At 40.4% G+C, this 25,976-nt stretch overlaps 1 long non-coding RNA gene across 1 annotated transcript; it reads left to right on the forward strand.

The window, feature by feature from the left end:
• LOC134739041 (uncharacterized) lies at positions 1 to 24,202 on the forward strand. Its single transcript, XR_010125433.1, has 4 exons — positions 1 to 78; positions 2,163 to 2,226; positions 17,109 to 17,168; positions 22,774 to 24,202. It is a non-coding gene; the product is annotated as an uncharacterized LOC134739041 (long non-coding RNA).
• The last annotated feature ends 1,774 nt before the right edge of the window (positions 24,203 to 25,976 follow it).

Genomic DNA, 25,976 nt, shown 5'->3' on the forward strand with positions numbered 1-25,976 from the left:
AAAGACCTTGTCTTTCTCTTGGAATCTCTTCCCCTCTGGCAGGAAGTAGAGGAAGAGGAAACTGACTTTGGAAACCAGGTGAGCGCTTTCCCCAGCGAGGATGAGAAACGCCTCCCCGCAGTCCCCCAACCCACCCGAATTCGGAAGGACGGGAAATCCTGGGAGTTCCCTCGAGCCGTGCGTGGGAGGTGCCCCGCCCCGCCTGGTGTCTCCTGGGATGTGAGGAGGGAAGCGGTGGTCCAGTCGGACGGGCCTGTGTGGCTGCGACCGGCTCCGGCGCGGTGAGCTCAGCGCGCTGGGGAGGGACCCAGCTGCCGCGAAGCTGGGGGCACGTGGAAGGGTCGGATCCAGAAGCCAGTCATTGGGAGGAGAGAGGGGAAAAAGCTCCGAGCCGTGCGTGTGGAGGGTGCAAGCGCGTGCAAGTGGGCTGGTACGTGTATTGAGAAGGCATGCGTGTGTATGAAGGGGTGTAGAGAGGTGTGTACGTGGGGAGGTGCGCGTGTGCGGGAATGCTCGTGTGCGTGTGATGTGTGGGGGAGATGCGAAGATGTGATTTACACAGGTGCGGACGTGGGAGTGTGCGAGTGGTAACATGGAGATGCGTTCGAGCGTGAAGACTCACCGAGAAGCCCGTGGGGGATGTGTGTGCGTGTGCACGTGGAGGTGTGTGTGAGGGGATATAGATTTATTAATATATATACGTGCGCGTGGAGTGCGTGCGTGCGTGGGGGTCCGTACGTGGGGGTGTGTGCATGGGGGGGTGCGTGTGTTGGGAGTGCCTGCGTGGTGGTTGCATGCGTGGTGGGGAGGGGAGAGCGAGAAGGAAGGCGGGAGCCAGGTGCATGCGCAACTGAGAGTAAAGATGGCCGAGAAGCTCTTGCTGGCAGAGCTTAAAGTTAGGATTCTTAGCCTCTTTTTGTTTTTCTTGAGGTGGGCGGTAGGATGCACATGGCACCGTTTGAAAATAAGGAAAACTATTGACCAATTGACCACCTCCTTAAAAAAATGCCCATGGTTTGCATGTAAGCACAGAGGGTTCGTGAACCCACTGATGGTCATCTGTAGACCCTAGATTATGGTTTAAAACGGGGAGAAGATCCAAATAAATTACGTTGATATCCGCCATTGTGTCTTTTGATTCTATGAGAGAAAAAATGGAACAGCAGCTGTCCTTGGGTTGGTGTGGCTTTGAGGCTAGGTTTGCTGCTCCTGTTGGACATGGTGCCAGCAGAGTGGGGAGTGTAAAATGGGATCACTGCCTAGAGTAAGACTGCGGAAGGGTGCCTCGCGGTCTTCAGGATAAAGCTCGGCCCCTCCCTGGCGGATCACTAGCCACAGGTTTTGCGGGTTAGTTCCTTGATAAAGTTGGAAAGTGGAGATTTGTAGTTGCTTTCTTGTGTGATTCCCGTCCCCGCTCTCCGCCCCCAGCCCGGGCCCTGACAGCCTGTGGGTGGTGTCAGGGAGTATGAGTCTAACTAAGGTTGGGACTTCATTGGGTAAGTGACTAGAAGGAGAGCAGCAGACTTGGGTTCTGATCCCATCTTTACGATTAACTAACTGTGTGACGTTAAGCAATTTTCTTGATCTTCTTGTGCATCACTTTATTTATTTGTTTATTTATTTATTTATTTACTGAGACTGAGACTCGCTCTGTCGCCCAGACTGGAGTGCAGTGGCACAATCTCGGCTCACTGCAGCCTACACCTCCCAGGTTCAAGCGATTCTCCCGTTTCAGCCTCCCAAGTAGCTGGGATTACAGGTGCACACCACCACGCCTGGCTAATTTTTGTATTTGTTGTAGAAATGGGATTGTGCCATGTTGTCTAGGCTGGTTTGGAGCTCCTGACCTTAAGTGATCCCCCTGCCTCAGCCTCCCAAAGTGCTGGGATTACAGGCGTGAGGCACTGCACCCAGCCTCACTTTCCTCATTTATAAAATGGTAGTTCACAGGGTAGTTGGAAGTTTAAATAAGACTAAATAAATTCCCAGAACATGGGAAGCCTTTACTAAATGGCTGCATACCTAGGAATAAATAACATGTGTATATATATATATATTTTATACACGTATGTATATATATATACATTTGCAGAAAAGTTAAAGCTATAAGTTTTATTTTGAAAGAATGTCTTAAACTACTGATTTCTTTTGGTTTCTTGTAGGCATACCTAGTTGTGCTGTCAGCCAAAGCCCACCAAGTTCATCCTGTAAAGTCACATGCCTGAAGTAAGTGGTACTTTATTTGGAATTATTTGCAGTGTTCAAGTAGACAATTATTAGTCCACCATCAACTCTCACTTGGATTGCTGCCATGGTCTTCAAGCCTTCACATTTGCCTGCTTCCCTCTTTCATTCTCCATGTTGCAGTCACAGTTATCTTTCCCTCTGAGAGGCAAAATAGCCTACTGGTTTGGAGCACAGACCCTGGCGTCAGACATATCTCCTTCAGATCCCAACTGCACCCTGCTCCACCACTTTCTAGCTGTGTGATCTTGCACAAATTACTTCATTTCTTTTTTGGGGGATTTCAACATTTTAATTTCTTTTTAATATAAGTCACTTTTTGCAAGCTAGGAAACAGATTCAACCTAAGACAATCTAGTCCTCTGGAGATCCAGGCTGAGTCTTTCGATTTTTAGCAGAATGACATCATAATATAAGGTGCTAGCAATAGAGTTATAAACTCTAAATAATAACCACGTATCTACATTTTTCATTAGGAAACAACCAAAAGTCCATTACTTAAAGACATGATATACAGAACATATTGATCTACAAAAGACCCAACGACCCAAATTATATGCTGCCCAACCTATTGGTGAACTGGATTGGAACTGGCCAAGAATTGGTAAATAGAGAAAGGGTTTACATTTTAAAAACTTCCTCTGTGGTTAAAAAAAATTCCTGGTTGTTATCAATAAGAAAACAAGTAAAAAACGTTACAGAGGGATCCACACTGATATTTGACTTTACCAAGGTCTTCCACAAGAACATGAAGGTAGACATAAGTGTAGGAGATTAGATATTGAGATATTTTTAAAATAAATTACTTAGTAATAAGAAGTTAGACATACAGCATTGTTCCATTTGCTGCAAGAACAAATGGACAATGAAGATTATTTAAAAGAAATGTTCAACTCTAAAGAGGGTGGTGGGAACAACACTTTCCACTAGAGAATAATCTCCCATTTTCTCAGACAGTTAGCATTGCTATTCTTCCGTAATACATATTCATATGGAAAAACTTGTCAAGAGCTTTTGCCAGGGCCAGGAGATGAAAAATAGAGCATGTTTTAATTAGCAAATTGTAAGCTCAGTTAACATTTTTTGGGATGGACCCATACAATCTGGCCATTGTTTTGTTAAACTTCTGTAAACTGCAGAATTCCCTAACCCTTAATTAGCTTTGGTTTTTGCTCAATATCCTGAAGCTGGGCACAGTCTCAATGTAACTCTTCTCCTAGGGGCTGAAGTGGGTGCTAGTTATCAAAGTTTGGAATGTCATTTTAGAAGCAACCTCTAGAAGTAATCCTGGTAAGCCCTAGAAGTAATCCTTTGGATGCATAGTAGGCTCTGTGCAGGTGGTAAAATCTGGGCAGGAATACCAGAATGTCAATGATCAGGACTGGAACTGCCCAGTCTGCCCTCGCTTTGCTGATGTAGCCAGAAGGTGAGCCTATGATAATGAGAAAGGCACCAATCAAAAAAGAGCACAGTGGCAAGTGCAGTGGCCTTATAAGGGATCTTAGGAGGGCTTTTCTTAAACTGGAGGTCAGTGTAGCCATCATCTGTGCAGGAGAGCCTTGAAAATATCACTTTACTACTGGAGATTCCAGCCAGGTTGATGTGGGAGGGCATCATAACACACTGACACAGCTACAGTTGGAGTGCCATGCCAGGCTGCCAGTGGCGAGACTTTGCTCACAGTTGGCAGCAGAGGCACCCAAAGCTGTGCCACCTAACTGCCACCCAGCCCACCCCAGCAAGGACCAGTGCCCTGGAAGTCTGCTTGACCTCTTTTAGAATCTGTTTCCTTATCTGTGAAAGGGGACAATGCTGATACCACCTCAAGGGTTTTGTGAGAGATTGCAGAGATAATGTATGTAATGTGGCTCACAGTAATTGCTCAATAAATGGTAAATTAAAAATGGCAAGGGCAGTGAAGTAGCCAGCAAAAAAGTGGTTGAAGTGATGCACCATGGCACCTACACTGGGTAAGGATCGAAGCCATGAGGTGATAATGAGCTGGAGAATGGGAGAAATCAAAGGATGGGAGATCTTGATGAGAGTGAAAAATGTTTGGCTGTGAAATGAGTCCTTGATCAAAAATTTTTTTAAAAAAGAAAGAGAATGAGGAGTGGGTATTCTGAGAACCAAGAAGTAACTGGAGTAGGAGGTTGTAGCCAGAGATTAGGCTAGTAGAGTTCAGGAATTCTAAAGTGGAGCAGCTCCATGCCTATTGGGTGGTCTAGGAAACTAACGGCTAGTAATGACATAGAAAGTGGCATGTGGTCAGAGGTTGTTGAAGTAGAGGAGCTCAAAGGGCAGTGAGGCTAGCATGTTGGATGAGTCATCCACAGACACTGATGTTGCTTACATGATGGCAGGGGTTGAAATGGAGAGGAAAATGGAGCCAGTGCCAAAGCCAAGGTCCATCCTAATTAACGGAAGGCAGTCATTTATTTCACAAATATTTACTGAGCTTTTACTAGATGTCAGGACGTAACAAGACAGACAAGAATCATGCCATCATGGAGTTTACAGTCTAACAGGAGTAATAACAGACATTAATAATCCTACCTATAAATAGAAAGCTGTAAACTGTGATAAGAGCTACGAATGGGCCAGGCGAGTTGGCTCACGCACGTAATCCCAAAACTTTGGGAGCCTGAGGTGGATGTATTACAAGGTCAGGAGTTTGAGACCAGCCTGGCCAAGATGGTGAAACCCTGTCTCTACCAAAAATACAAAAATTACCTGGGCATGGTGGCATGCGCCTTTAATCCTAGCTACTCGGGAGGCTGAGGCAGGAGAATCGCTTGAACCCAAAAGGCGGAGGTTGCAGTGAGCCAAGATCACGCCATTGCACTCCAGCCTGGGCAACAAAAGTGAAACTCCCTCAAAAAAAAAAAAGCTATGAATGAAAAATAAGGGTTCTGTAAGTGTTATAACAGAGGAACCTAACCCTGTCTGGAAAGTTAGGGGAGGCTTCCCTGAAGAAGTGAGGACTGAAAGATAAGTTAGGGTAGATGAAGGTGGATGGTGGCTAGGTGGAAGACGTGTTCCAGGTAGAGGAAACAGCATGTGCAAAGACCTGAAGCTAGAACATGTATAGTAATTTGAAGAACTGAAAGATATCTCCTATGACTAGAGCATATTAAGTAATACTCTAGCCATAGGAGAGTAATATGAGCTGAGGCTGGGTGGCAGGCTCCCTTAAGGATTTGGGGCTTTATACTACGAGCATTGGTAATATTTGGATGACATGATCATATTTTAAAAATAATCAGGCCAGGCATGATGGCTTGCACCAGTAATCCTAGCACTTTGGAAGGCCAAAGTTGGTGGGTCACTTAAGCCCAGGAGTTTGAGACCACCCTGGGCAACCTGGACAAACCCCATCTTTACAAAAAATATAAAAAATTAGCCAGGCATGGTGGCGCATGCCTGTGATTCCAGCTACTCGGGAAGCTGAGGTGGGAGAATCACCTGAGCCTGGGGAAGTCGAGGCTGCAGTGAGCTGTGATCATGCCACTGCACTCCAGCCTGGGTGACAGAGTGAGACCCTGTCTCAAAGAAAAAAATCAAACACATAAGTATATAGGGTAAATAGTGAAAGGCCAGTTTATGTGTATGTTACTATAGGGGAGTATGTGTGTATGTGTATGTGTATTTGTATACATAAAATATACATGTATAATATGTAAACACATATAATAGATGTATACATATATAATATATAAAAATGATACATACCATTTCACCACTTTAAAGAATGTTAAATATACCATGGTTATATTTCAGTGTCCATACATAGACATCCAACTCATTCTTTTAAAAAAAAAAATTTATTACTAATACAAATAGAGATGGGGTGTCACCATTTTGCCTAGGCTAATCTCAAACTCCTGGGCTCAACCAATCCTTCCTCCTCAGGCTCCCAAAGTGCTGGGATTATAGGTGTGAGTCACCAAGCCTGGCCCAACTCATTCTTAAGAGTTGCAAAGTATTCTATGTTATTAATGTATGATGACTTATTTAACTATTGCCCTATTGATGGACATTTAAGTTGTCTCTAATTATATATTATTTTGCAGTGTGCACTGTTCACAATAGCAAAGACATGGAATCAGCCTAAATGCCCATCAATGATAGACTGGATAAAGAAAATGTGATACATATACATGATGGGATGCTATGCAGCCAAAAAAAAAGGAATGAGATCATGTCCTTTGTAGGAACATGACACAGCTGGAGGTCATTATCCTTAACAAATTAAGGCAGGAACAGAAAAACAAATACCGCGTGTTCACATTTAAAAGTGGGAACTAAATAATGAGAACCAATGGGCAGAAAGAGGGGAGCAAGAGACAGTGGGGACTACCTGAAGGAGAAGGATAGGAAGAGGGAGAGGATCAGGAAAAATAACTATCAGGTACTATGCTTAGTACCTGGATAACAAAATAATCTAAACCAAACGCCTGTGACACGAGCTTACCTGTATAACAAACTTGCACTGCACATGTACCCCAAACCTAAAATAAAAGTTTAACAAAATTGCAATATGCCATTCTGTAAATTTTTTTCTCTAATATTATGCTTCAAATTTTATTTTTAAAATTACACTAGGAATACACAAGGAATTACGTGAGGAATATATGAATATATTCTTATAAAAATTGTAAAAATATAGAAATGTGTAACAATGAGAGTAAATGCTTATACAGGCCTTATTACTTATATAAGTAAATGCTTATTACTGTGCCCAACATCACTCTAAATGCTTTAAAGAGATTAGTACGTTTACTCTTTACAACAATCCATGAAATAGGTACTGTTATTTTTTTCCATTTTACAGATAGGGACACTGAGGGCACAAAGAGGTCATGTAACTTGCATGTGGTCATATAGTTAATTATTGTTGGAGCTGGGCTCTTAATCACCTCATTATTTTCCTTCACCTCTACCCAGTTTAGTGCCTTACCTCAAATGTGACAACTGTTCTTTGTTTCATTTGCAATTTTATCTACCTATATAAAACACATGCAAAATATTTATATTTTTGGTGCGTTGGTTTTCTTTTTATGTAATAGGTTAATACTGTGTTATCTTGCAACTACCTTTTTTCACTTAACCATGTGTCTTTGACTTTTTCCATGTCTTTATTTTTAAATTAATAATATATAAGCATATTTTTGTGGTAAAAGATCAAAATAATACACAGGTATAGAGAGAGTAAATCTTCAGACTTCCCTTTCCTGCCTGCTCTCTGACATCTCACCAAAAAAAACCCCCAAAAAACCCCCAATAAACAACCAACTGTCCACAGTTTGGTGAGTGTCCTTACAATCTTCTTTCCATGCATTTTGTGTGAATAAATAAGTATTTATATATATATTTACATAACAGGATTCATTCATATTGTTACATAGCCTTTTAATTTCTTATTTATTGATTTAATTACACACATGATACTTGAATACATTTTTCTTTTGAAAGACTAGAGCACTACAGGGAAGTTGAACACTTCCTTTGATCATCATTGACTTCCTCTCTACCTCTTCTGTCCCTAATCACTGTTTGACTTTCTCCTGAAACTTCTTTTTTTTAAATTATATTTTAAGTTCTAGGGTACATGTGCACAACGTGCAGGTTTGTTACATAGGTATACATGTGCCATGTTGGTTTGCTGCACCCATTAACTCGTCATTTACATTAGGTATTTCTCCTAATGCTATCCCTCCCCCTGCCTCCCACCCCATGACAGGCCCCTGTGTGTGATGTTCCCCGCACTGTGTCCAAGTGGTCTCACTGTTCAGTTCCCACCTATGAGTGAGAACATGCGGTGTTTGGTTTTCTGTCCTTGCGATAGTTTGCTGAGAATGATGGTTTCCAGCTTCATCCATGTCCCTACAAAGGACATGAACTCATTTTTTTATGGCTGCATAGTATTCCATGGTATATATGTGCCACATTTTCTTAACCCAGTCTATCATTGATGGACGTTTGGGTTGGTTCCAAGTCTTTGCTATGGTGAATGGTGCTGCAGTAAACATATGTGTGCATGTGTCTTTATAGTAGCATGATTTATAATCCTTTGGGTATATACCCAGTAATGTGATTGCTGGGTCAAATGGTATTTCTAGTTCTAGATCCTTGAGGAATCATCACACTGTCTTCCACAATGGTTGAACTAGTTTACACTCCCACCAACAGTGTAAAAGCATTCTTATTTCTCCACATCCTCTCCAGCATCTGTTTTTTCCTGACTTTTTAATGATCGCCATTCTAGCTGGTGTGAGATGGAATATCATTGTGGTTTTGATTTGCATTTCTCTGATGACCAGTGATGATGAGCATCTTTTCATGTGTCTTTTGGCTGCATAAATGTCTTCTTTTGAGAAATGTCTGTTCATATCCTTTGCCCACTTTTTGATAGTGTTGTTTGTTTTTTTTCTTGTAAATTTGTTTAAGTTCTTTGTAGATTCTGGATACTAGCCCTTTGTCAGATGGGTAGATTGCAAAAGTTTACTCCCATTCTGTAGGTTGCCTGCTCACCCTGATGGTAGTTTATTTAGCTGTGTAGAAGCTCTTAAGTTTAATTAGATCCCATTTGTCAATTTTGGCTTTTGTTGCCATTGCTTTTGGTGTTTTAGTCATGAAGTCCTTGCTCATGCCTATGTCCTGAATGGTATTGCCTAGGTTTTCTTCTAGGGTGTTTTATGGTTTTAGGTCTAACATTTAGGTCTTTAATCCATCCTCAATTAATTTTTGTATAAGGTGTAAGGAAGGGATCCAGTTTCAGCTTTCTACATGTGGCTAGCCAGTTTTCCCAACACCGTTTATTAAATAGGGAATCCTTTCCCCATTTCTTGTTTTTGTCAAGTTTGTCAAAGATCAGATGGTTGTAGATGTGTGGTATTATTTCTGAGGCCTCTGTTCTGTTCCATTGGTCTATCTCTCTGTTTTGGTACCAGCACCATGCTATTTTGGTTACTGTAGCCTTGTAGTATAGTTTTAAGTTGTGTAGTGTGATGCCTCCAGCTTTGTTCTTTTTGCTTAGGATTGTCTTGGCAATGCAGGCTCTTTTTTTGGTTCCATATGAACTTTAAAGTAGTTTTTTCCAATTCTGTGAAGAAAGTCATTGGTACCTTGAAGGAGATGGCATTGAATCTATAAATTACCTTGAGCAGTATGGCCATTTTCATGATATTGATCCTTCCTATCCGTAAGCATGGAATGTTCTTCCATTTGTTTGTATCCTCTTTTATTTTGTTGAGCAGTGGTTTCTAGTTCTCCTTGAAGAGGTCCTTCACTTCCCTTGTAAATTGGATTCCTAGGTATTTTATTCTCTTTGTAGCAAATGTGAATGCGAGTTCACTCATGATTTGGCTGTTTGTCTGTTGTTGGTGAATAGGAATGCTTGTGATTTTTGCACATTGATTTTGTATCCTGAGACTGCTGAAGTTGCTTATCAGCTTAAGGAGATTTTAGGCTGAGATGATGGGGTTTTCTAAATATACAATCATGTCATCTGCAAACAGCGACACAAAGGGGCTGCTTCCAGCTTTTGCCCATTCAGTATGATATTGGCTGTGGGTTTGTCATAAATAGCTCTCAATATTTTAAGATACGTCCCATCAATACCTAGTTTATTGAGAGTTTTTAGCATGAAGTGCTGTTGAATTTTGTCGAAGGCCTTTTTTGCATCTATTGACGTAATCATATGGTTTTTGTCATGGGTTCTCTGTATGTGATGGATTATGTTTATTGATTTGCGTATGTTGAAGCAGCCTTGCATCCCAGGGATGAAGCCCACTTGATCATGGTGGATAAGCTTTTTAATGTGCTGCTGGATTCGGTTTGCCAGTATTTTATTGAGGATTTTTGCATCAATTTTCACTAGGGATAGTGGTCTAAAATTCTCTTTTTTCGTTGTGTCTCTGCCAGGCTTTGGTATCAGGATGATGTTGGCCTCATAAAATCAGTTAGGGAGGATTCCCTTTTTTTCTATTGGTTGGAATAGTTTCAGAAGGAATGGTACCAGCTCCTCTTTGTACTTGTGGTAGAATTTGGCTGTGAATCCATCTGGTCCTGGATTTTTTTTGGTTGGTAGGCTATTAGTTATTGCCTCAATTTCAGAGCCTGTTATTGGTCTATTCAGAGATTCAACTTCTTCCTGATTTCATCTTGGGAGGGTGTATGTGTCAAAGAATTTCTCAATTTCTTCTAGATTTTCTAGTTTATTTGCATAGAGGTGTTTATAGTATTCTCTGATGGTAGTTTGTATTTCTGTAGGATCGGTGGTGATATCCCCTTTATCATTTTTTATTGCCTCTATTTGATTCTTCTCTCTTTTCTTCTTTATTAGTCTTGCTAGCAGTCTATCAATTTTGTTGATCTTTTCAAAAAACCAGCTCCTGGATTCATTGATTTTTTGAAGGGTTTTTTTTGTGTCTGTATCTCATTCAGTTCTGCTCTGATCTTAGTTATTTCTTGCCTTCTGCTGACTTTTGAATGTGTTTGCTCTTGCTTCTCTAGTTCTTTTAATCTTAATGTTAGGGTGTCGATTTTAGATCTTTCCTGCTTTCTCTTGTGGGCATTTAGTGCTATAAATTTCCCTCTACACACTGCTTTAAATGTGTCCCAGAGATTCTGGCATGTTGTGTCTTTGTTCTCATTGGTTTCAAAGAACTTCTTTATTTCTGCCTTCGTGTTGTTATTTACCCAGCAGTCATTCAGGAGCAGGTTGTTCAGTTTCCATGTAGTTGTGTGGTTTTGAGTGCGTTTCTTAATCCTGAGCTCTAATTTGATTGCACTGTGGTCTGAGAGACAGTTTGTTGTGATTTCTATTCTTTTACATTTGCTGAGGAGTGCTTTACTTCCAGCTATGTGGTCAATTTTAGAATAAGTGCAATACGTTGCTGAGAAGAATGTATTGCTGGTTGGTTTGGGGTGGAGAGTTCTGTAGATGTCTATTAGGTCTGCTTGGTGCAGAGCTAAGTTCAAGTCCTGTATATCCTTGTTAAACATCTGTCTCATTGATCTGTCTAATATTGACAGTGGGGTGTTAAAGTCTCCCATATTATTGTGTGGGAGTCTAAGTTTCTTTGCACATCTCTAAGGACTTGCTTTATGAATCTGGGTGCTCCTGTATTGGGTGCATATATATTTAGGATAGTTAGCTCTTCTTGTTGAATTTATCCCTTTACCATTATGTAATGGCTTTCTTAGTCTCTTTTGATCTTTGTTGGTTTAAAGTCTGTTTTATCAGAGACTAGGATTGCAACTCCCGCTTTTTTTTTTTTTTTTTTTTTGCTTTCCGTTTGCTTGGTAGATCTTCCTCCATCCCTTTATTTTGAGCCTATGTGTGTCTCTGCACTTGAGATGGGTCTCCTGAATACAGCACACAGATGGGTCTTGACTCTTTATCCAATTTGCCAGTCTGTGTCTTTTAATTGGGGTATTCAGCCCATTTATATTTAAGGTTAATATTATGTGTGTATTTGATCCTGTCATTATGATGTTAGCTGGTTATTTTGCCCGTTAGTTGATGCAGTTTCTTCCTAGCCTCGATGGTCTTTAGAATTTGGCATGTTTTTGCAGTGACTGGTACCGGTTGTTCCTTTCCATGTTTAGTGCTTCCTTCAGGAGCTCTCATAAGGCAGGCCTGGTGGCGACAAAATCTCTCAGCATTTGCTTGTCTGTAAAGGATTTTATTTCTCCTTCAATTATGAAGCTTAGTTTGCCTGGATATGAAATTCTAGGTTGAATATTCTTTTCTTTAAGAATGTTGAATATTGGCCCCCACTCTCTTCTGGCTTGTAGAGTTTCCGCTGAGAGATCTGCTGTTAGTCTGATGGGCTTCCCTTTGTGGGTAACCCGTCCTTTCTCTTTGGCTGCCCGTAACATTTCTTCCTTCATTTCAACCTTGATGAATCTGACAATTATGTGTCTTGGGGTTGCTCTTCTCGAGGAGTGTCTTTGTGATGTTCTTTGTATTTCCTGAGTTTGAATGTTGGCCTGCCTTGCTAGTTTGGGGAAGTTCTCCTGCATAATATCCTGCAGAGTGTTTTCCAACTTGGTTCCATTCTCCCCATCACTTTCAGGTACACCAATCAGACGTAGATTTGGTCTTTTCACATAGTCCCATATTTCTTGGTGGCTTTGTTTGTTTCTTTTTACTCTTTTTTCTCTAAACTTCTCCTCCTGCTTTATTTCATTAATTTGATCTTTAATCACGGATACTCTCTCTTCCACTTGATCGAATTGGCTATTGAAGCTTGTGCACGCATCATGTAGTTCTCGTGCCGTGGTTTTCAGCTCCTTCAGGTCATTTAAAGTCTTCTCTGCACTGTTTATTCTAGTTAGCCATTCGTCAAATCTTTTTTCAAGGCTTTTAGCTTCCTTGCGATGGGTTTGAACATCCTCCTTTAGCTCAGAGAAGTTTGTTGTTACCAACCTTCTGAAGCCTACTTCTGTCAACTCGTCAAAGTCATTCTCCATCCAGCTTTGTTCCATTGCTGGTGAGGAGCTGTGATCCTTTGGAGGAGAAGAGGCACTCTGGTTTTTAGAAGTTTCAGCTTTTCTGCTCTGGTTTCTCCCCATCTTTGTGGTTTTATCTACCTTTGGTCTTTGATGATGGTGACCTACGGATGGGGTTTTGGTGTGGATGTCCTTTTTGTTGATGTTGATGCTATTCCTGTTTGTTAGTTTTCCTTATAACAGTCAGGTCCCTCAGCTGCAGGTCTGTTGGAGTTTACTGGAGGTACACTCCAGGCCCTGTTTTCCTGGGTATCACCAGTGGAGGCTGCAGAACAGCAAATATTGCTGCCTGATCCTTCCTCTGGAAGCTTCATCCCAGAGGGGCACCTGCCTGTATGAGGTGTCAGTTGGCCCCTACTTGGAGGGGTCTCCTCGTTAGGCTACACGGGGTTCAGGGACCCACTTGAGGAGGCAGTCTGTCTGTTCTCAGAGCTCAAACACCATGCTGGGAGAGCCACTGCTCTCTTCAGAGCTGTCAGACAGGGACGTTTAAGTCTGCAGGAGTTTCTGCTGCTTTTTGTTCAGCTATGCCCTGCCACCAGAGGTGGGGTCTACAGAGGCAGCAGGCCTTGCAGAGCTGCGGTGGGCTCCATCCAGTTTGAGCTTCCCCAGCCACTTTGTTTACCTACTCAAGCCTCGGCTATGGTGGACTCCCCTCCCCCTGCCAGGCTGCTGCCTTGCGGGTCAATCTCAGACTGCTGTGCTAGCAGCGAGCAAGGCTCCGTGGGCATGGGACCCACCGAGCCAGACACAGGATATAATCTCCTGATGTGCCATTTGCTAAGACCATTGGTAAAGCACAGTATTTGGGTGGGAGTGTCCCGATTTTCCAGGTACAGTCTGTCACGACATCCCTTGGCTAGGAAAGGGAAATCCCCCCACCCGTTGTGCTTCCTGGGTGAAGCAATGCCTTGCCCTGCTTTGGCTGGCCCTCTGTGGGCTGCATCCACTGTCCAACCAGTCCAATGAGATGAATCAGGTACCTCAGCTGGAAATGCAGAAATCCCGTCTTCTGCGTTGATTACACTGGGAGCTGCAGACTGTAGCTGTTCCTATTCAGCCATCTTGGAACGGAATCTCTCCTGCATCTTTTTTTTATTCATTCGCAAGCATTTACAAACACGTCTGCATGTGTAGGGAATATATAATATTATTTAGTGGCCTTAAAAATATGAATTGTGTTATGCTATATGTATTGTTTTGCTATTTGCTACTTTCACCCAACATAATGTCTGACAGCTTTTCACGTTAATACATATAAATCTACCATTTTCCTTGTTGCATAGTATTCTACTATGAATACTAAGATAAACACTAGGATATTCTACTAGAATAAATAATTTGTGTAGCCATTTCCCCATTGACATGGTTATTTCTAAATTTTTGCTAATGTAAAACCTGCTGTAATGAATATCTTATATGCCCCTCTTTTCTTTTCTCCACTGACTTTTAAATACTACTTTTAATCAATATTAGATTCTTATTAATACTTGGGTTTGTTTCAGGATTCTCTATTTGGTTCTGTTGATCCATGTATTTATACATGCATCTACACCTTTCATTTTTATATTTTTGTAATGTGTTTTCATTTTATATTCACTTTTCATTTTTATATTTTTATAATACTTTACATTTTTATATTTTTATAATATGTTTGTTATCTGGCATTGAAAGAGCTTCCTTTCATTTTTGTGGTTATTTTTACATATTTACTATTTCAATGAATTTTAAATGCAGATTATCATACCCATGTAGGATCTTACTAGCATTTTTATTTGGTATTTCACTGAGTTTACAGATTTAACCAGGGAGAGTTAGCATCTTTACATGAATGAGTCTTTATATGAATAAACATGGTATGGCTTTCCACTTATCCAAATTTTTAAGTCCTTTAGTAATGCTTCATAATTTTCTCTGTAAATATTTTGAACATATCTTGTTTGCTTTATTTCTAGATACTACATTTTTGTTGCTACCTTCAATAGAACTTTTTCTTTCATTTTATAATTACTATAGGAGTATAAGAAAGCTATTGATTTTTATATGTTGTCTTTTGCCAGCAACTTTACTAACAAATTCTCTTTTCTTTCTAATCGATTTTTTGTTGATTCTATTGGATTTTCTTGGTAGGAAAACAGATTATTACAAATACTGATAGTTTTGTCTCTGTCTTTAGCCTGGATACCATGTGTACATTTTGCGTTTTAATGCATTGGCTAGGACCTCTGATTTAAATTTGAATCATAGCAATATCAGGTATCTTTATTTTTTCCTTCCATTTAATGGGAATGCTTCTAAAATTTCATCAAGTATTATGTTTGCTGTGGGTGTCTGGCAGTTACCCTTTATTAAGTCAAATAAACTCTCTTGAATTTCTACCTTTTAGAGGCTTTTTAAAAACAAGAATGGTCACGCCTCTAATCTAGCAATTTGGGAGGCCAAGGAGAGTAGATTGCTTGAGTCCAGGAGTTTGAGACCAGCCTGCACAACATGGCAAAACCTCATCCTTACAAAATAATAATAATAATAAATTAGCGAGGTGTGGTGGCATGTGCCTATACAGAGTCCCAGCTACTCGGTGAGGGCTGAGATAGTAAGATTGCTTGAGCCTGGGAAGGTCGAGACTTCAGTGAGCTGTGACTGCACCACTGTACTCCAGCCTGGGCGACAGAGTGAGACCCTGTCTCAAAAAAAATAAATAAATAAATAAAAGAAACCAAGAAGGGATGAAAAAGCAAAGCTTTATCCATTGTTTTTTCACCTATAAGTAGGACATATAGCTTTTTCCCTTTACATTATTAATGCATAAAATTGCATTGATAGCTTTAAAAATTTTTTATTAAAATTTCCAAATGTACATAACAGTAGAATGTACAATAAAACCCCGTACGTACTCATAACTCAGCTTCAATAGCCATCAACATCTTGCCATACTTGTTTCAACTATGATCTTCCCCTCTTTTATGCTGGAATATTTTAGGCTAATCAGGAATATCATATAATTTCACTCCTAAATATTTCAGTATGCATAGCAAAAGAATTATAGCAAAAAGAACATCTTCTCATATAGTCACAATGCCATTATCACACTAATACCCAGTGAATAAACTGATTTTTCTAATTGTCTGAAAATGTTTTTGCCATTGAGGTTTGTTGGAATTGGGATCCAATTGAGGTCACCTTATTATATTATATCTATTAAGTTTCTTTTAAAAATTTTATTTTTATTTATTTATTTATTTTTAATTTTAATTTTTATTTTTTGAGACAGAGTCTCACTCTGTCGCCCAGGCTGGAGTGCAGTGGCGTGATCTCGGCTCACTGCAAGCTCTGCCTCCCGGGTTCACGCCATTCTCCTGCCTCAGCCTCCGAGTAGCTGGGACTACAGGCGCCCGCCGCCACGCCCGGCTGATTTTTTGTATTTTTAATAGAGACGGGGTTTCACCGTGTTAGCCAGGATGGTTTGGATCTCCTGACCTTGTGATCCGCCCGCCTCGGCCTCCCAAATTGTTGGGATTACAGGCTTAAGCCACTGCGCCCAGCCTCTTTTAAAAATGTTAAAAGCTAAAACCAAGCAGTACCTCCTCTCTTTTATTGTAATGACATTGGCTTGTTGAAGAAACTTGGCATTTGTCCTCTAGACTGTCCCATATTCTGGATTCGGCTGATTACTTCCTTGAGGTGTTATTCTGCTTGTTTCTATATTCCCTGTTGTTTCTTGTAAACTGGAATGTAAAGCTAAAGACTTGATTAAACTGGATGGTGTGGCTCATACCTGTAATCTCAGCACTTTGGGAGGTACTTTGGGAGGTACTTTGGGAGGTGGGCGGATCACTTGAGCCCAGGAGTTCAAGATCAGCTGGGACAATATGATGAAAACTTGTCTTAAAAAAAATGCAAAAATGAGCTGCTGTGGTGGCCTGCACCTATAGTCCCAGCTACTTGGGAGGCTGAGGTAGGAGAATCACGTGAGCCTGGGGAGGTCAAGGCTGCAGTGGGCAGTGATCATGCTACTGCAGTCCAGCTGGTCAACGGAGTGAGACCTTGTCTCAAAAAAAGAAAAAAAAAGACTTGATTGATTCAGGTTTTTATAATTATTATTTGGCAAGCATATCTCATGGTTGTTACTATGTACTTCCTTTTATGTAATTTGCAGTTGTCTCACTTTTAGTAATACTAAAAGTGGATTGAGGTGGTGATAGTCTGATCCCTTCATTGTAAAGTTCTCCATCATCCTTTCACCTTTTGCATTGCTTTACCATTTATTTCATAATTGTTATTCGAATCAATTATTTCATTAGGGGTTTCAAAGTAATGATTTTCTAATTCTTTCATTCTTTCAGCATTCATCAGCTAGAATTCCTCTGTAAGAAGAACTATCCCTCATCTACTAGGGTTATTTGGTAAGCCTAAAATACAGTTTCTATGGGAAAGACAGGGTAAATTCTTAACTCTTTCCCTTTAATTGCCAGTTTTCCAAGTAAGGAGTTAGTGCCCTGTTCCACGTTGACACATCTTTAAATGTTAAACCTTCCCTGCAGTCCTAGGATTAGCCTATTGGGGCATAATGTATCTTTTTAAATCTACTGCCAGGCCCCGGTGTGTGATGTTCCCCTCCCTGTGTCCATGTGTTCTCGTTGTTCAGCTCCCATTATGAGTGAGAACATGCGGTGTTTGGTTTTCTGTTCCTGTGTTTGTTTGCTGAGAATGATGGTTTCCAGCTTCATCCATGTCCCTGCAAAGGACACGAACTCATTCTTTTTATGGCTGTATAGTATTCCATGTGTATATGTGCCACATTTTCCACATGTGTATATGTGCCACATTTTCTTTATCCAGTCTATCATTGATGGGCATTTGGGTTGGTTCCAAATCTATGCTATTGTAAATGGTGCTGCAATAAACATATGTGTGCATCCGTCTTTATAGTAGAATGATTTATAATACTTTGGGTATATATCCAGTAATGGGATTGCTGGGTCAAATGGTATTTCTGGTTCTAGATCCTTGAGGAATCACCACACTGTCTTCCACAATGGTCGAACTGATTTACACTCCCATCAATAGTGTAAAAGCGTTCCTATTTCTCCACATCCTCTCCAGCATCTGTTGTTTCCTGACTTTTTAATTATCGTCATTCTAGTATGAGATGGTATCTCACTGTGGTTTTGATTTACATTTTTCTAATGACCAGTGATAATGAGCTTATTTTCATATGTTTGATGGCTGCATAAATGTCTTCTTTTGAGAAGTGTCTGTTCATATCCTTTGCCCACTTTTTGAAGGGGTTGTTTTTTTCTTGTACATTTTTAAGAAATGTTTTACAAGTTTAAGTTCTTGTAGATTCTGAATATTAGATCTTTGTCAGATGGATAGGTTGCAAAAATGTTCTCCCATTCCATAGGTTGCCTCTTCACTCTGATGATAGTTTCTTTTGCTGTGCAGAAGCTCTTTAGTTTAAGTAGATCCCATTTGTCAATTTTGGCTTTTGTTGCCATTGCTTTTGGTGTTTTAGTCTTGAAGTGTTTGCCCTTGCCTGTGTCCTGAATGGTATTGCCTAGGTTTTCTTCTAGTGTTTATATGCTTTTTGGTTTTGCATTTAAGTCTTTAATCCATCTTGAGTTAATTTTTGTATAAGGTGTATGGAAAGGGTCCAGTTTCAGCTTTCTACATATGGCTAGCCAGTTTTCCCAGCACCATTTATTAAATAGGGAATCCTTTCCCCATTGCTTGTTTTTGTCAGGTTTGTTGAAGATCAGATGATTGTAGATGTGTGGTCTTACTTCCGAGGTCTCTATTCTGTTCCATTGGTCTATATATCTGTTTTGGTACCAGTACCATGCAGCTTTGGTTACTGCAGCCTTGTAGTATAGTTTGAAGTTGTGTAGCCTGATGCCTCCTGCTCTGTTCTTTTTGCTTAGGATTGTCTTGGCTATACAGGCTCTTTTTTTGGCTCCATATGAAATTTAAAGTAGTTTTTTTCTAATTCTGCAAAGAAAGTAAATGGTAGCTTGATGGGAATAGCATTGAATCTATAAATTACTTTGGGCAGCATGGCTATTTTCATGATATTGATTTGTCCTATCCATGAGCATGGAATATTTTTCCATTTGTTTGTGTCCTCTCTTATTTTCTTGAGCAGTGGTTTGTAGTTCTCCTTGAAGAGGTCCTTCACGTCTATATTCCTAAGTGTTTTATTCTCTTTTTAGCAATTTGTGAATGGGAGTTCACTCATGATTTGGCTCTCTGCTTGTCTATTATTGGTGTATAGGAATGCTTGTGATTTTTGTACGTTGATTTTGTATTCTGAGACTTTGCTGAAGTTGCTTATCAGCTTAGGGAGTTTTTGGGCTGAGACAATGGGGTTTTCTAAATATATAGTCATGTCATCTGCAAGCAGAGACAATTTGACTTCCTCTTTTCCTAATTGAATACCCTTTATTTCTTTCTCTTGCCTGATTGCCCTGGTCAGAACTTCCAGTACTATGTTGAATAGGAGTGGTGAGAGAGGGCATGCTTGTCTTGTGCCTGTTTTCAAAGGGGCTGCTTCCAGCTTTTGCCCATTCAGTATGATATTGGCTATGGGTTTGTCATAAATATCTCTTATTATTTTGAGATATATTCCATCAATACCTAGTTTATTGAGAGTTTTTAGCAAGAAGGGATGTTGAATTTTATCAAAGGCCTTTTCTGCATCTGTTGAGATAATCGTGGTTTTTGTCATTGATTCTGTTTATGTGATGGGTTACATTCATTGATTTGCATATGTTGAACCAGGCTTGCATCCCAGGGATGAAACCGACTTGATTGTGATGGATAAGCTTCATGATGTGCTACTGGATTCAGTTTGCCAGTATTTTATTGAGGATTTTCGCATTGATCTTCACCAGGGATATTGGCCTGAAATTTTCTCTTTTTTGTTCTATCTCTGCCAGGTTTTGGTATTAGAATGATGCTGGCCTCATAAAATGAGTTATGGAGAAGTCTCTCTTTTTCTATTGTTTGGAATCGTTTCAGAAAGAATGGTACCAGCTCCTCTTTGTACCTCTGGTAGAATTCGGCTGTGAATTCGTCTGGTCCTGGGTTTCTTTTGGTTGGTAGGCTATTAATCATTGCCTCAATTTCAGAACTTGTTATTGGTCTATTCGGGGATTCGACTTCTTCCTGGTTCAGTCTTGGGAGGGTGTATATGTCCAGGAATTTATCCATTTCTTCCAGATTTTCTAGTTTATTTGCATAGAGGTGTTTATAGTACTCTCTGATGGTAGTTTGTATTTCTGTGGGATCAGTGGTGATATCCCCTTTATCATTTTTTATTGTGTCTATTTGATTCTTCTGTTTTCTTCTTTATTAGGCTGCCTAGTGGTTAATCTATTTTGTTAATCTTTTCAAAAAACCAGCTCCTGGATTCATTGATATTTTGAAGGGTTTTTTGTGTCTCTATCTCCTTCTCTTCTGCTCTGATCTTAGTTATTTCTTGTCTTCTGCTAGCTTTTAAATTTGTTTGATCTTGCTTATGTAGTTCTTTTTTTTTTTTTTTTTTTTAATGGAGTGTTGCTTTGTCCAGCCCAGGCTGGAGTGCAGTGGCATGATCTCGGCTCACTGCAAGCTCCACCTCCTGGGTTCATGCCATTCTCCTGCCTCAGCCTCCTGAGTAGCTGTGACTACAGGCGCCTGCCACCATGCCCGGCTAATTTTTTTGTACTTTCAATAGAGACGGGGTTTCACTGTGTTAGCGAGGATGGTCTCGATCTCCTGACCTCGTGATCTGCCTGCCTCAGCCTCCCAAAATGCTGGGATTACAGGCATGAGCCACCGCACCTGGCTGCTTCTCTAGTTCTTTTATTGTGATGTTTGGGTGTCGAATTCAGATCTTTCCAGCTTTCCAATGTGGGCGTTTAGTACTATAAATTTCCCTCTTAACACAGCTTTAGCTGTGTCCCAGAGATTCTGGTATGTTGTGTCTTTGTTCTCATTGGTTTCAAAGAACTTCTTTATTTCTGCCTTCGTGTTGTTATTTACCCAGCAGTCATTCAGGAGCAGGTTGTTCAGTTTCCATGTAGTTGTGTGGTTTTGAGTGCGTTTCTTAATCCTGAGCTCTAATTTGATTGCACTGTGGTCTGAGAGTTATGATTTCTATTCTTTTGCATTTGCTGAGAAGTGTTTTACTTCCAGTTACATGGTCGATTTTAGAATAAGTGCTATGTGGTGCTGAGAAGAATGTATATTCTGTTGGTTTGGGGTGGAGAGTTCTGTAGATGTCTATTAGGTCTGCTTGGTCCGGAGCTGAGTTCAAGTCCTGAATATCCTTGTTAATTTTCTGTCTCATTGATCTGTCTAATATTGACAGTGGGGTGTTAAAGTCTCCCACTATTATTGTGTGGGAGTCTAAGTTTTTTTGTAGTTCTCTAAGAACTTGTTTTATGAATCTGGGTGCTCCTATATTGGGTGCATATATATTTAGGATAGTTAGCTCTTCTTGTTGAATTGATCCCTTTACCCTTCTTTAATGCCCTTCTTTGTCTTTTTTGATCTTTGTTGGTTTAAAGTCTGTTTTATCAGAGACTAGGATTGCAACTCCTGCTTTTTTTTGCTTTCCGTTTGCTTGGTAAATATTCCTCCATCCCTTTATTTTGAGCCTCTGTGTGTCTTTGCACATGAGATGGGTCTCCTGAATACAGAACACCAATGGGTCTTGACTCTTTATTCAGTTTGCCAGTCTGTTAGCCCATTTACATTTAAGGTTAATATTGTTATGTGTGAATTTGATCCTGTCATTATAATGCTAGCTCTTTATTTTGCCTGTTAGTTGATGCAGTTTATTCCTAGCATCGATTGTCTTTACAATTTGGCATGTTTTTGCAGTGGCAGGTACCGGTTGTTCCTTTCCATATTTAGTACTTCCTTCGGGAGCTCTTTTAGGGCAGGCCTAGTGATGACAAAATCTCTCAGCATTTACTTGTCTGTAAAGGATTTTATTTCTCCTTCACTTATGAAGCTTAGTTTGGCTGGATATGAAATTCTGGGTTGAAAATTCTTTTCTTTAAGAATGTTGAATATTGGCCCCCACTCTCTTCTGCCTTGTAGGGTTTCTGCAGAGAGATCAGCTGTTAGTCTGATGGGCTTCCCTTTGTAGGTAACCTGACCTTTCTCTCTGGCTGCCCTTAACATTTTTTCCTTCATTTCAACCTTGGGGAATCTGATGATTATGTGTCTGGGGTTGCTCTTCTCGAAGAGTATCTTAATGGTGTTCTCTGTATTTCCTGAATTTGAATGTTGGCCTGTCTTGCTAGGTGGGGGAAGTTCTCTAGGATCATATCCTGAAGTGTGTTTTCCAACTTGGTTCCATTTTCCCCATCAGTTTCAGGGACCCCAATCAATCGTAGGTTTGGTCTTTTCACATAGTCCCATATTTCTTGGAGGTTTTGTTTGTTCTTTTTCATTCTTTTTTCTTTAATCTTGTCTTCACTCCTTATTTCAGTAAGTTGATCCTCAATCTCTGATATCCTCTCTTCTGCTTGATTGATTCAGCTATCGATACTTGTGTATGCTTCACGAAGTTCTCATGCTGTGTTTTTCAGCTCCATCAGATCATTTATGATTTTCTTGAAACTGGTTATTCTTGTTAGCAATTCCTGTAACCTTTTATCAAGGTTTTTAGCTTCCTAGCATTGGGTTAGATCATGCTCCTTTAGCTCAGAGGAGTTTGTTATTACCCACCTTCTGAAGCCTATTTCTGTCAGTTTGTCAATCTCATTCTCCATCCAGTTTTATGCCCTTGCTAGAGAGGAGTTGTGATCATTTGGAGGAGAAGAGGCATTCTGGTTTCTGGAATTCTCAGCATTTTTCACCAGTTTTTCCTCATCTTTGTGGATTTTTCTACCTTCGATCTTTGAGGTTGATAACCTTTGGATGGGGTTTTTGTGTGGGGGTCCTTTTTGTTGATGTTGATGCTTTTGCTTTCTGTTTGTTAGTTTTTCTTCTCACAGTCAGGCCTCTCTTCTGCAGGTCTGTTGCAGTTTGTGGGAGGTCCACTTCAGACCCTGTTCAACTGGGTATCACCAGTGGAGGCTGTAGAACAGCAGTATCACCAGTGGAGGCCACAGAACAGCAAAGATTGCTGCCTACTCCTTCCTCTGGAAGCTTCGTCCCAGAGGGACACAGGTCTGATGCCAGCCAGAGCTCTCCTGTATGAGGTGTCTGTTGATCCCTGTTGGGAGGCCTCTCCCAGTCAGGAGGCGTGGGCATCAGGGACCCACTTCAGGAGGCAGTTCTGTCCCTTAGCAGAGCTCGAGTGCTGTGCTGGAAGAATCCTCGTCAGGATCAGCTGCTCTCTTCAGAGACAGCAGGCAGGAAAGTTTAAGTCCACTCAAACTGCGCCCACATCCACCCCTTCCCTCAGGTGCTCAGGTGCTCTGTCCTAGGGAGATGGGAGTTTTATCTATAAGCCCCTTACTGGGGCTGTTGCCTTTACTTTAGAGATGCTCTGCCCCATGAGGAGGAATCTAGAGAAGCAGTCTGGCCACAGCCACTTTGCCACGTTGTGGTGAATTCCGCCCAGCCCAAACCCCCCAGCCTCCTTAGCAGTGTCAGCAGAAAACCAAACACTAAAGCCTCAGTAATGGCGGACACCCCTCCCCGCACCAAGCTAGATCGTCCCAGGTTGACTTCAGACTGCTGTGCCAGCCGCGAGAATTTCAGCCAGTGGTTCTTAGCTTGCTGGGCTCCATGGGAGTGGGACCCGCTGAGAGAGACCACTTGGCTCCCTGGCTTCAGCCCCCTTTCCAGGAGAGTGAATGGTTCTGTCTCACTGAGGTTCCAGGCGCCACTGGGATATGGAAAAACTCCTGCAGCTAGCTTGGTGTCTGCCCAAACAGCTGCCCAGTTTTGTGCTTGAAACCCAGGGCCCTGGTGGTATAGGCACGTGAGGGAATCTCCTGATCTGCAGATTGCAAAAACCATGGGGAAAAACGTAGTATCCGGGCCGGGTAGCACAGTTCCTCATGGCTTCCCTTGGCTGGGGGAGGGAGGTCCCCTGGATTCTTGCATTTCCTGGGTGAGGCGATGCCCCACCCTGTTTTTGCTTGCACTCTGTGGGCTGCATCCACTGCCTAACCAGTCCCAGTGAGATGAACTGAGTAGCTCAGTTGGAAATGCAGAAATCACCTGCCTTGTGCGTTGGTCTCGCTGGTAGCTGCAGACCAGAGCTGTTCCTATTTGGCCATCTTGTCTGTACTCCAAAATTCCTTCTTGCTTGGGGGAGATTAGTCTTTGTTCTATTAAAGCCTTCAATTGATAGTATCAGGCCCACCCACATTATACCCTTTCATATTTTAATGTTAATTTGTGCCTTCTTTATTTTTGAAATCATACTTGCCAAAAACTTTTGTATTCTATTAGTCTTTTCAAATAAATATTATTTCCTCTTATCGATCTACTCCATGGTTCTATTATTGTTTGTTTTCTATTTCAGTAATTATTAATTTCATCTTAATTATTTTTATTTTTTATTTATTTTTCTTAATGTTTAATTTTTGCCAGTACATGGTAGGTGTATATTTTTATCTAGCACATGAGATATTTTGATACCGGCATGCAATGCTTAATAATCACATCAGATTAAATAGGGTATTCATTACCTCAAGCATTTATCCTTTATGTTACAATCCAATTATACTCTTTTAGTTATTTTAAAAAGTATAATTAAATTGCTATTGACTATAGTCAGCCTGTTGTGCTATCAAATACTAGATCTTATTCATTCTATCAATTTTTTTGTACCCATTAACCACCTTCCCTTCCCAGACTCTGGTAACCATTCTTCTGCCTTCTATCTCCATGAATTCAATTGTTTTAATTTTTAGATACCACAATAAATGAGATCATGCGATGTTTGTCTTTCTGTGTCTGGCTTATTTCATTTAACATAATGACCTCCCGTTCCATCCATGTTGTTGCAAATGACAGGATCTCTTTTCTTTTTCGTGGCTGAATAGTAGGACTACATTGTGATGTGTACTACATTTTCTTTATCCATTTGTCTGTTGATGGACACTTAATGTTGCTTCCAAATCTTGGCTGTTGTGAACAGTGCTGCAATAAACATGAGAGTACAGATATCACTTTGATATACTGATTTCCTTTTGGGTATATACCAAGCAATTGGATTGCTAGATCATATGGTAGCTCTATTTTTGGACTTTTGAGGAACTTCCAAACTGTTTTTGTTAGTGGTACTAATTTACATTCCCATTGACAGTGTACGAGGATTCCCTTTTCTCCACATCCTCTCCAGCACTTGTTATTGCCTGTCTTTTGGACAGAAGTCATTTTAATGGAGGTGAGATGATATCTCATTGTAGTTTTGATGTGCATTTCTCTGATGATCAGTGATGTTGAGCACCTTTTCATATGTCTATTTGCCATTTGTATGTTTTCTTTTGAAAAATGTCTATTCAGATCTTTTAGCCATTTAAAAATCAGATTATTTGCTTTTTTTCCTATTGAGTTGTTTCAGCTCCTTGTACATTTTGCATATTAATCCCTTGTCAGATGAATAGTTTGCAGATATTCTCTTTCATTCTGTGGGTTGTGTCTTCACTTTGTTGTTTCCTTTGCTGTGCAGAAGCTTTTTAACTTGATGTGATCCCATTTGCCTATTTTTGCTTTGGTTGCCTGTGCTTGTGGGGTATTACTTAAGAAATTTTTTGCCCAGACCAATGTCCTGAACAGTTTCCCCAGTGTTTTATTTTAGTGTTTTCATAGTTTGAGGACTTAGATTTAATTCTTTAATTGATTTTGATTTTATTTTTGTATAAAGCAAGAGATAGGAATCAAGTTTCATTTTTTTGCATATGAATATCCAGTTTTCCCAGCACTATTTATTGAAGAGACTGTCTTCCCCAATGTATATTCTTGGCATCTTTGTTGAAAATGAGTTCATTGTAGGTGAATGGATATTTTTCTGCGTTCTCTATTCTGTTCCATTGGTCTATGTGTCTGTTTTTTTTTGTTTTTTTGTTTTTTTGTTTTTTTTGCCAGTACCATGCCCTTTTGGTTACTATAGCTCTGTAGTGTAATTTGAAGTTAGGTAATATGATTCCTCCAGTGTTATTCTTTTTGTTCAGTATAGCTTTGGCTATTCTGGGTCTTTTATGACTCCATATAAATTTTAGGTTTGTTTTTTCTATTTCTGTGCAGAATGTAATTGG

This window comes from Pongo pygmaeus, chromosome X (genome assembly GCF_028885625.2).
Source record: "Pongo pygmaeus isolate AG05252 chromosome X, NHGRI_mPonPyg2-v2.0_pri, whole genome shotgun sequence".
Lineage (NCBI taxonomy): Eukaryota > Metazoa > Chordata > Mammalia > Primates > Hominidae > Pongo > Pongo pygmaeus.